Raw genomic sequence first — 13,113 nt, forward strand, 5'->3', positions numbered from 1 at the left:
TTAGTCTTCAGAGACATCTCCAGGCCTTCTTCCTAACCAGTGGGATTTTTCACTAGTCCCCATTTTTTCTCCTCTTTCCCAATTTCTAAGCCATCTACCTGCCAAGGCTGCCTGCCTGCCAGAACCAAGGTCCGGTGACTGTCCCTTGTCCTGGTCAGGTGCACTGGACTGTCTGGGGTGAGAAGGAGCCATCCCAGGAAAAAGCACCCATCAACTTTGAATCAAGCCAGACCTTTCCTCATCCAGGTAACTTGCAGTTGACAATTTGAAAGCCATGTTCTGGATGCTTTGGGTCCAGGCTTTTTGGATCCTGTTGGCCCAAACTTCAGACCCCTATTTTTTCTGGTTGCCTTGACTGATGCCTGGCTCTGTTTGGGGACATTTGAGTATAAAACCCTTGCCTTGCTTCCTCTCTAGCTCAGAGCTTCACTACCAGCACTTTTTCCCCCTGACTCCTGAAATTCCTCTTCCACAACTGCCTTCTGCAGGACTTGCTACTTCCAGCAGGCTCTGAGGTTTCTGCCACAGCCTTTCACCTCCAGAAGTCAGGAGTGAATTGCTTGCAGTCACAGAAGCTGTGTCTAGCGATGCCTGTTTCATAGGGTGGTGTCTGTCACCCAAGATCAATAAGGAATCTGAATACATGGGGATGGACCTTAAGCAGCACTTTAAAAATCTCTCCAGGTGATTCTAATCCATACCCTACTCCCCTTTCGAATACACCAGGCCCCAGGGGGCAGGTGGCATGGAAGAAGTGATGCCTGGAGCTAAGAGTACCTGGTGCTCACCCAGCGCACCCATCCTCAAGGAGATTCCTTAATATCCAGCAGATGTTCACCTCTGGGGAGACAGAAGCTTGGGCCTCCTCTCAAGTGGGATCGCCTAAGGCAGAGAAGTGAGAAATCTCCTGTGGGTACTCCTGTAAGGAGTGCCTTGTGGCTGGTGCTTGAGGTCATAGGTCAGGCACAAGTGGGCAGTGGCTTTTTTTTTTTTTTTCAAGTCAGGGTCTCACTCTGTCACCCAGGCTGGAGCACAGTGGCATGATCTCAGCTCACTGCAACCTCTGCCTCCCAGGTTCAAGCAAATCTCCTGCCTCAGCCTCCCAAGTAGCTGGGATTATAGGCGCCAGCCACCACGCCTGGCTAACTTTTGTATTTTTAGTAGAGATGGAGTTTCATCATGTTGGCCAGGCTGGTCTCTAACTCCTGACCTCAAGTGATCCACTCGCCTTGGCCTCTCAAGGCAGTGGCTTTTTAGGAGCCAAATTTTACACTTGGGAATAAAAGAAAGTTGGGCATTTATGCTGAAAGGGAAAGAGAGAAAGTAGGAAGGGGAAACCACTGTCCAGGACCATCTGCTCCAATGGAAGCCTCAGGCTTGTGCATCTGCACAGGTGCCTGGGACCCAGAGTCCACAAGGACCTCCATCCCAAGACCTGCAGGGGAAGCCCTGTGGGAGGTAGGTGAAGTTGAGTGCTGGGCAAGAGGACATCTCCACCAACCTGGGGCTGGGCGTTCAGCTGCTGGTCCTGTACACTGCAGAAAGGGATTCTGGACATGTGACATCCCAGGAGAACTGGGCTGTGAGGAGCCAGCATCACTTAAACCGTGTCCTACCAGATCAGAGCAAACAGCCACGCCCCTCCACTGCAGCATGACTCTCCCACCAGCCCTTGTGCAAGGAGCCCCCTAACCAGAGTGCAGAGGTCCAGAGCCCCTGTGGTGGGAGGAGGCTTGGAGGCAAAGGCTGTAGTGGGTTTCACTACAGCCTACTTCTTGCTGACTGTGTCACCCTGGGATGTTACTGTTTCCTTCTGAGCCTCCTGTGCCTCTCTGTTTAATTTCCACTGATTTAGCCCAGGGTTGTGAAATAAATCTCGTAAGCACAGCCTGATTCTTGGAATAAAAAAAATCTGGTGTGATCCTAAATGCTATCAATATGTTGTCCAGCTCAAGGGAGGCCCCCCTCCCCATGTGCCCCACTGACCTTCAAGGTAAAAGAAGCTGGGAGGTGGGAGGTGCTCATGAGAAATATTTTCATAGATCCAGTATCAAATGGGACCAAACCCAGGGGTTGATGATCTCAGGACATCACCTTTACAAGTGGTTAATGACCCAGAGGAGTGAGGACAACTGTCTTCAGACATAAGGAGGTTTGGTCTGACCTCAAGGGGCAAGTCCAGGAGACAGGTTAATTTTGTTTCAGTAGAAGCTTCTGTTTCACTGTCGGAGCTGCCTGCTGGCTCTGGCTGTCCTCCGGGCAAATGTGCTTCCTAACTCCAAAGTAATCACACAGAGGTGGGTGCCAACCAGGGCCCAGAGGGTCTCCTGGTGAACTAGAGCATGAGCCAGAAGACCTGGGGCATCTGACCATGGTCTCCTACCTATGAGTCCATGGGTTACCCCTATTTAGCTCCAAGCCTCCACCTCCCACTGCACCCTTCTGGAATAATCTTTGTGAGCCCAGACTTGAGCCTCTGTCCTCCCAGGGCTTCCCAGTGATCGAGGGGGATCTCAGGCCCTGCTCAATCCCCTTACCTCCCATCTCCTAACATCAAAGCCATCCTAAGGATGGTCCCCACACAGGGACCACATCCCCAGTGACTCTCATCAGGAGAGGGCTTTCTCTGGCGCTTTCCACTCCTTAGGTGCCTACGTGTGCCGGTCATTTGCCACTCCCAGTTCCATTCTCCCCATTTCTACCCTGTGCCCAGAAGCTGACCCCTGTGGGCTGCCTCCCTGGGGCTCTCTTGTCTTCTTGCTTCCAGTTCAGCCAGTGGGAGGCACTGGCAGGAGATCGGAGTGGGAGTAGGAGGAGAGACATGGGGGTTTGTCATCCTCGCTCCCTCCCTGCTCCAATGCTGCCTCCCTAGCAGCAACTGTGTCCCCAAGGCTAGGCTCCCTGGGCCTCTACTCCCCAGGCCCGCTCCCACCGGGCTTCAGGACACCACGTCCTCCACTTGCCCCTTCAGTACTGGGGTGGTAATGCCTTACCACAGTTGCCAGTAGAACTCTGCCAGTCTTCCCCCTCCTCTCTCTTTAGTATCCAATGATGCTTACCCAGAGGTTGAAAAGTCAAACACCTCCTAGAGTGAAGTGGGTCATCTGAATTAGTGCAGCTGCTTGATGAAAGCATGAATGACCACAAGTGAGTCTGAATCCAGGGTTGCGGTGGACACGGTGATGTACTGGCAGGCACTGACCCCTGCTGAAGGGGGAAGTCACTTCTCAGTTCCAGTCTAAAGTGGATCTCCAGCAGGAGGTCAGTTTCGCTATTTTTTTTTTTTTTCAAGAGAAACAGAACATCTGGACCTTTTCATAAAAATATCTCCATTCCTAAGTGTGGTTCCAGTTTAGAACCGCTCTGTGGCCCCAGCACAATCTGTCAGCAGGCCACCATTCGCTAGCAGCCGCCACTCTCAAGCTGTCTGCTTGTCTCTGGCTCTGCCAGGCCCCTCACGCCTCTCTACCTTCGTAGTTCCCTTTGCTGGGAAAGCTTTTTCTACATCTTTGCCTGAGCAAACTTCTGTTCCTTCAAGAACAAGCTCACACACACCTCACTTTCTTCTGGAGCCTTTCCGGAGCATGAAAAGATAATGCCCCCACCCCAAGGCCCCTTGCATACTTGCGTTTGAATACTCATCTCAGGTGCTGGACTTTTCGTTCCTTCTCCGTGAGCTGTCTTGCGCCTCTGGCCATTCTGTGCCCCAGGTCTTGAATCTTCAAGGTAAGGAATCTCTGTGCATCTTTGTAGCCCGGGCATTTAGCGCAATGCCTGAGGCATGGTAGGTAACATGGTAACATTCTGTGGAAAAAAATCGTTAGAGATATGAGGCTTTGGGTGGACCACTGTATGTCTCTGGAGGCAAGAGAGCAATGTCGTATGGGATCCCTGGGTCTTGTGGGGCTGCATTATTGGTATGTTGTGTTGGCTGCTATAATCAGACCGCTTGAAGGTCAAATAGGTCTTTGCGACCCTCCCTGGTTCCCTATGTACCATGAGGAGCTTTGCTTCTAGGCAAAAATACATTGTATGTTCTGACCCATGACTGACCAAGAATTCTGTCACAGCCTAGGTGGATTTGACAAAAATTTTTAATCACATCCATTCTACCCTCTGCGTTAGTCTCACACAGAAGAGTTAACTCTTTGGAGAATGGTCACGATTTCATAGCTCTTTTTATTTGCTGACTGACAGTCTACACCCCAGCAACCTTCCAACAGGAGGAAACCTGGCCTGAGCCCTGAGCTCACACTGGAGAGGAGGAAGTTGCACATGAAGACAAAGGAGAGGAGAAAGATGGGAGGGGGTTTCTCAGAAAGCTTTCGTCTACAAGATTTCCTTCTTGTGGTTGGTTTCTTCGAAGTCTAATCTGCTCCCTTGAGAGGCCTCTGATCCAAACAGGCAATGATGTGAATATAATCTCTATCAGCCGAAACAGAACATCTATTTAGTGTTAGGAATAGGCAGAACAATGAGTCTAAGAGTGACCCAGCAACTGACTTTGCTACAAAATTCTGTCCTTCCTCTATAATACAAAATTTTTAAATCTGGGTTCCCACAAAGGCAGGGCCTCAGATAATAATTTGGGGACAGATATTTTATTTTAGAGGCAATTTCAGGAAGCAGGAGTGAGAGAGTAAGAAGAGTGAGACAGAGAATGAGGAAAAGCCAGCAATAGGAAATTAGCAGTGAGCTGACTACCAATATGTAAAACTGGGGCTCAATCCTACTGGACACCCACTAAGGAGATATGTAGAATGCCACCTCTGAACTGAGCCTCTGCAGATCAGAAGGCTGGGCATTAACGATTGACTTCCATCACCCAATGCACCCAATGATGAGAGTTGCCATAGAGTCATTAATCCTCCACCCCCAACACACACACACACACACACACGCACACGCACACACACACACACACAGCACAGATCTTAGGGGCCTGATATGTGACACTGATACTGAGCACAGGAAGCTTTTCCAAAGCTGCAACTGAAATTAGGTGGTCTGAGGGTATATGATGTGGCAAAAATAGCATCTGCTACAATTATTACTTTTTAACAATAAAATTATAATAATCCCTTTTTTCATGAAATTTGGATTCTTTTCTCATAACCAAAAGTTCTTTTGAATATGCAGATATTCCGATTTCGTAGAATACTGATTCAAGCAATGGCCATTGGGCATTCTGCCAAATGTGGATTCTGTGTGCCTCTAACACCTTCCAAGATGTCGGCCAGAGACTCCCGCTTCTTCCAAGATACCCTGTCCCTTTGTTCCAGACCCAGTTACTGGACTGTGGCAGGCCCTGCGGACCCTGAGGGGTCAATGCACTGGTCACACAAGTCTTAGGTCTCTGGTTAGTCCATGAATTCCTTTGAAGGAGAAAGTCTGTGACAGAAAAAATGGGGCTGAGGGAATGGGGCCATCAGTGGTGGGCCATGAGCAATCAGGTGGCTAAGCTGAGGAAGCCATTTTGCAAAAGGAAGCAATGAGGCAGATTCACAGAGAAAAAGAAAGAGCACATCTAATAGGAAGAGAGAAAGTCACACCCATTCCCAAGCACTTTTCCATTCTTGTTCTTGTGATACCTGGCTCACAGCAACCTCTGCTCTATTGATCCCTGAGCCTTTACAAGAATCCTCTTTTCAGTCCAGCACAGTGGCTCGTGCCTGTAATCCCAGCACTTTGGGAGGCCAAGGAAGGCAGACCACTTGAGGTCAGGAGTTCAAGAACAGCCTGGCCAATGTAGCGAAACCCCATCTCTACTAAAAATATAAAACTTAGCCAGGCACAGTGGCGCATACCTGTAATCCAGGCTACTCAGGAGGCTGAGGCATGAGAATTGCCTGAACCGGGGAGGTGGAGGTTGCAATGAGCCGAGACCATGCCACTGCACTCCAGCCTGGGTGACAGAGCAAGACTACATCTCAAAAAACAAACAAGATATCCTCTTTTCACCTGAGCCAGCTTGAATGCATTTTTATTTCCTAAAACCAAAAGAGCCTGGACTAGAACAAATGCCTCTTCGGTATCTCTTAAGGTAATCATATGGGCTCCCCAGTATTATTTATAAGGCAACACTTTATATCAATATTAAATTATATCAAAATTAAATTGTATTAACATTAAACCTTGCTTTTCTGGAAAATTCTTTCTCACATCCCACCCGAGCCCTTCTATGACTGGCTCCTTTTCCTTTAGGTCTCAGTTAAATGTCACCTCAAGAGACTCCTACATGTAAGTCCACTCCACCTACCCTGACTACCCCTTCCACTCTAGTTATTCTCCATCCAGTATTATGTTCATTTCCCTCATAGAACTTACCACATTTTATATCATATTTTTTACTAGGTTAATATCTGTCTCCTCCACTAGATAGTAAGCTCCAGGAGGGTAGGAATTATATCTGTCTTCTTCACCACTAAATATTTGACATCAAGCTCAATACTTGACACATAGTAGACGATCAAATTGGATGGATGGATGGATGGATGGATGGATGGATGGACAGATGGATGGACATCTAAATTCCTGGATAAATTGGATGGATAAATTTACCAGAGAGTTTATCATTATTTAGAAATATTGTAGGATTCTACTCACTAGTATTTTCTTAAGGACTTTTGCACCTAAATTCTATGTCCACTGAAAATATCCTAAATTAATACAGAATAAAGACATTGTGCAGCCAAACAAAAGGGGAAATAATTCAGCAGAAAAAACTACACACCACAAGTTATACTAAATGGTACTCTTCAGGCAGGAACATGATCTCACATGGAATGACAAAGGAATAAACAGTGTCAGAAAGAATAACCATAAATGGGCTGGGTGCAGTGGCTCACGCCTGTAATCCCAGCACTCTGGGAGGCCGAGGCAGGTGGATCACCTGAAGTCAGGAGTTCAAGACCAGCCTAACTGTTGTGGTGAAATCCCATCTCTACTAAAAATACAAAAATTAGCTGGGCCTGGTGGCCAGCGCCTGTAGTCCCAGCTACTCGGGAGGCTAAAACAGGAGAATTGCTTGCACCTGGGAGGCAGAGGTTGCAGTGAGCCAAGATCACACCACTGGACTCCAGCCTGGGCAACAGAGTGAGACTCCATCTCCAAAAAAAAAAAAAAAGAATAACCACAAATGAATATAAATCAGGAAAAACTTTATATTTTTGTCTTTATATTTTATATTGATGTCTTGTGGGTATAAAAATGTTTAAAGAACTAAAATACCCAACAGCAATAACATATATACTAGGGAACGGGCATGCGCAAATAGAGGTAAAGTGTTCAAAGACCTCTTCCATTGCTTAGAAAGTGGTAAGTCTATTAATTTTTATTAGACCTTAATAACTCAAGAATGCATGTTGTAATCTCTAAAGTAACCATTAAAATAAAAGTAAAATAATGGGCCGGGCGCGGTGGCTCAAGCCTGTAATCCCAGCACTTTGGGAGGCCGAGACGGGCGGATCACGAGGTCAGGAGATCGAGACCATCCTGGCGACACGGTGAAACCCCGTCTCTACTAAAAAATACAAAAAACTAGCCGGGCGAGGCGGCGGGTGCCTGTAGTCCCAGCTACTCGGGAGGCTGAGGCAGGAGAATGGCATAAACCCGGGGGGCGGAGCTTGCAGTGAGCTGAGATCCGGCCACTGCACTCCAGCCCGGGCGACAGAGCCAGACTCCGTCTCAAAAAAAAAAAAAAAAAAGTAAAATAATGTATAACCAATAATCTAAAAGGAGGGGGGAAAGGGAAAATAAAAAGAACTTAACTGAACCAAAATAAAGCACAAAAGAAGAGAAAAAGAAACATTTAAAAAATGGGACAAATGAGAGATTTTGACCCAACTAAATTGGTAACTATATTAAATGTAAATACACTAAACATTCCAATTAAAATTCAAACACTGGGTTTAAAAAAAAACCTAACTATGTACTGCTTGTAAGAAATGCACCTGAAAAAATATGGACCCAGAAAAATTAAAGGTAAAAAGGTAGAAAAAATAGACTATAAAAATGCCAAGTAAAAGAAATCGAGTGTAGCTATACTCACATAAGATAGACTTTACGACATTTCATGATAAAAGGTTAAATTCACCAGGAAGATATAAAAATACATAAAAATCTGTATGTGTGTACCTAATAGCATAAGGTATTCAAAAAATATATAGCAGAAATGAACAGAGTTTGGAGTCTCCCTAACAGGTAAGGTACTGTTTAGAAAGCAGAAAAACACGTATACCCATGGACGTTTAATTTCCAGGGACAAAATTGGAAGAAAGATAAGGGGAACCAACTTCTTGGGCACACCCTGAAAGTAGACAGAAGTGTACTATGCTCAGAGAAAGTATTAGTATTTACAATAAGTGAATGGAGCTTCCATGGCTTTTCTTCTAGCCTTTGAAGCAAAAGAACATGTTAAAGACCCTATGACAAATCTAACCCAGATATTTTCCCAGCCCTCTTCCCAAATGCAGCCTGAAATCTCCCTGTTTCCTTCTTGATAATCTGTGTAAGAAAGTCAGGAATACCAAATAACTTCTCTGTGAAGCCCCCAAAGCCAGTAGTCTCCTGACCACTCCTCTGCCATTGATCTTCACTGCACTGTAGCTTAGCGGTCAGAGCACAGCTTAGAAGTCAGTCTGTCTAGGCTCAAATCCCAGCTCTGTCACTTGTTAGCTGTGTGAACTTGGGCAAGTTATTTAATGTCTATGCACCTCAGTTTCCTCCACTGTAAAATGAGGATACCTTAAAGAATGGTGGTGGAGATTAAACGTGCACATTTTGTAAAGCTTAGAACACTATCTAGCACAGAGTGTTGTCTATCATTTTTTATCCCCTTCATCTTTTACATTTTGATCTAATGTTGTCTTCAGCAGGATCAGAAATACATTCCAAACATTCTGCGACCTTCTTCCACCCACCTAAGGATCTATGAATATACAGTAAAGACCTCTCAGCTGAAAATGACTGGCGGCTCTATATGGGGCTTAATTATGGCCACATCCAAGCCTTATTCCTTCAGTATATATTCATATGGATACCAGGTTATTTCCATTCTGGGAAAGAAATTACAAATGATGTAACTCTGGCAAAGGCATATTAAACCCCCAATTTCAATGCTATGGTTTTTGAGTTGAGTTTTGAGAGGTCATAAACACCCTCAAAAGCATTTAATCTGTAACTGATATGTTTCCTTGAATGACTATTTCAGATATTGACATAGGATAAAAGGCATATATCAAACTTTGGATGCAACCTTTTTTTCACAAAACCATGCACATTGAAACAGAGAAAACTCTAAAGGTGACCCACCAAAAGTGTACAATTTACATTCTCTAAAGACAATATGCTGAAACTAGAAGTTAATAATATGAATTTAGCTAGCTGCAACAATAACAATAGCAACTCAATGTTTTTATTAAGCAAAGACATAAATAATTTTGACCAGGAGAGATATATGGTACATGTCCACCCTCACCACTTCTATTCAACATTGTACTGGAGGTTCTAACCAGCGCAATTAAGAAAGAAAAAATAAATAAAAAGAATCCATATTGGAAAGGATCTTTATTCATATAATAGATTACAGATCTTATATAGAGGAAACCCTAAAGAATCTATCTAAATATATATATCAGAACTAATAAATGAGTTCAGCAAAGTAACAGGATACAAGTTTAATACTTTTAAAAAACCATATTTCTATATACTTGCAATGAACAACCCACACATAAAATTAAGAAAACAACTCACAACAGCAGCAAATAAAATACTTAGAAATAAACTTAACAAAAGAAGTGCAAAACTTATCCTCAGAAAACTACAAAGAACTTTTGAAAAAAACTAAGGAAGATCTAAATGAATGAAATTATACTCCGTGTTCATGGATTGGAAGACTTAACATTGTTAAGATGGCAATACTCCCCAAATTGATCTACAAACTCAGGCAATCCCTATCTGAATCTCAGCTGACTTCTTTGCAGAAACTAACAAGGTGATTCTAAAATTCATATGGAATTGCCAGGAATCCAGAATAGCCAAATATTAAAAAAAGAAAAAGTAGGAGGACTCACAGTTCCTGACTTCAAAACTACAATAAAACAATGAGAATCAAAGCAGTGTGAAATTGGTGCAAGAACAGACAAAACGGACCTAAAAAATAGATCAACAGAATAGAATAGAATGTCTGGAAATAAAACCATACCTCTGTGGCTAACCAATCTTTGACAAAGGTACCAAGACAAGCCAATGGGGAAGGAATATTCTTTCCCAACAAATGGTGCTGAGATAACTAGATAATAACATGTAAAAGAATAAAGTTGGACCCCTGTATCAAATCATAGACAACTCAAAATGGATAATATACCTAAATATAAAAGGTAAAAATATAAAAATCTTAGAAGAAAACAGGCATAAATCTTCATGACATTGGGTTAAGCAATGGTTCTTAAATACAACACCAAAGAAAAATAGATAAGTTGAATTTCATTGAAATTATTTTGTGCTCCAAGGAATACCATCAAGAAAGTGAAAAGACAATCTACAGAATGGGAGAAAATATTTTCAAATTATGTATCCAAGAGATAAGTATCTAAAATAAATAAAGAATTCATAACTTAACAATAAAAAGGCAAATAACCCAATTTAAAAATGGACAAAGGATTTGAATAAACATCTGTCCAAAGATATACGAATAGTCAGCAAGCATGTTCAGCATCATTAGTTAACAGGGAAAAGCAAATCAAAACCACAATGAGATACCACTTTACACCCACTAGGGTGGCTAGAATCAAAAAGTCAGATAATAGCAAATATTGACAAGGATGGGGAGGAATATTAGAATCCTCATTCATTGCCGGTGGGAATGTCAAATGATGCCACCACTTTGGAAATAGTTTAGTGGTTCCTCAAATGATTAAACATAGAGTTACCATATGACTCAGAAATTCTACTCCTGGGTATATATATACACACACACAAAAAAAGAAAATATATGTCTACACAAAAACTTGCACATAAATGTTCACAGGAGCATTATTTATAATAGCGAAAAAATAGAAACAATCTACATGTCTATCAATTGAATGATTTTTTAAATGTGGCACAGACTGTGCAATATTATTTGGCCAAAAAAATGAAATACTGTTACGTTCTACAATGTGGATGAATCTGGAAAACATTATACGATGTGAAAGAAGCCAATCACAATAGACCACATGTTGTATGACTATTTATATGAGTTATCTAAAATAGGCAAATCTATAGATTATTTGTTGCTAGGAGCTGGGGGAGAAGGACAGCAGGAATCTGCTAATGAGTAGAGTTTCTTTTGAAGATGTTGAACATGTTCGAAAATTAAGTAGTAGTGATGGTTATGCAACATTTTGAGTTAACTAAAAATGCCTGAATGTATACTTAAAGAATTGTATGCTTAAAGAATTGCATAAAGAATGAATTTTTTGATATGTAAAATGTATCTCAATAAAACTATTCCTAACACACAAAAAAAGACAACTATAGATCCCATTATGGAAAAAAGGAAAAATAATCAGTTAAATGAAAATGAAACTATCACTGAACTGAAGAAATGGACTGAAATGTTCATTGGTTTTGTCTCAACATGGGTATGTATTTGCTGGAAATGCAGTTGTTCAGCATGATGAAGACAGGATTCAAAATATACAGGACAAAGTAGGAAATCATTAGGCGATTGTGATTTTTTTCTTATCACTGATGAGACCATTGATATAAATAATATCATGCAGCTACTATACTTATTCATGGAACCCAATATGTGTTGTTGGTTTTGGTTTTTTGGTTTTTTTAACATGAGCAAAGAACTTTTGTACATGTGCCCATGTCAGACACAACATTAGGGAATAAATTATTTTGCATAGAGAACATTCTTGAGAAGTTAAATGTAGACAGGTCAAAATTAGTCAATATAAATATAAACAGTGCTGCTGTGATGTTGGTGCTAACATGGGACCTCTTATGAAACTTTTCCATGGTGGCATCATCCAGCAAGAAAATAGGATTTAAATTCATTGTGTCATTCACCAGGAATCTCTTTGTCGGTAAAACATTAAAAAGATAATGCATGATGACTGTAGTAATTAACTCTGTACACAAGATTCCCACTCTGGCTTGACCCAGACAGTTCAATGCACAATGAATTGTCTACACAGTATGGCAATCTGCTGCACTGCACAGAGGTTATTTGGCTAACTAGTGTCCTCATACAAAAGAAATTTTTCAACTATGGATAGGAAAATTGCATCATTCATGTCATCTGAGGAAAAGTCCCCACCTCTCAGCTCACCAAATAAAATTGGATCGATTCTTGGTACTTTTCTTTGTCAAGACAACACCTCCAAAATCCCTTTGAAGGGCATTCACACATAGTTCCTCAAACATATGTTTTCATTTGTTCATTCTAGAGAAATTGTGTCTTTGGGAAACTTATTTGGCAAGAAGTAACCTGGTTGACTTTCCTGCACACAAATCAGTTTTCTAGTAATGAAAGTGACGCTCTGAAGTTTATTCTTAAATTGAGGAGGTGAAGGCTGAATTCCATAAATGGGTCCCTGTTATTAAAGTTATAAAAATGAATTAATGTAGCTCAGTTGTCTTTCCCAATTAATATATTAATGATGTGAATGAAGAACTATGAAGAGTTTTTAAAACCCAGTACTGAAAACTAAACAAAAAGACATGGGTGTACCAGAATCCTGTAAATGTTCCTGTGATGGTTACCGTAATTATATATATTTGTAAAAACACCGTGAAAACACTATACCTGTTTAGAAGTGCCACACTTTTAATTAGACATTTTTTATTTGAAAACCAAGCATTACCTCCAAGTAAAGGATTCAAGGCTGAATTCCGCCTTTGCATCATTAAAAAGGAAAATAAGACCTGTCTTTGAATTGTCAGTACAAACAGAATAATGGAATCCATGTTCTACAAAGATGTAACAAAAAATTATGAGAAAGCAAAAACATATTATTGTACAATTTTTCTTTTACTCAACTCCATATTGAAAATATAATCAACAATATCATGCATATTTATATCATATTGGATGCTTCTCTTAATAGTCTAATAAAAATA

Source organism: Macaca fascicularis, chromosome 13 (genome assembly GCF_037993035.2).
Source record: "Macaca fascicularis isolate 582-1 chromosome 13, T2T-MFA8v1.1".
NCBI lineage: Eukaryota > Metazoa > Chordata > Mammalia > Primates > Cercopithecidae > Macaca > Macaca fascicularis.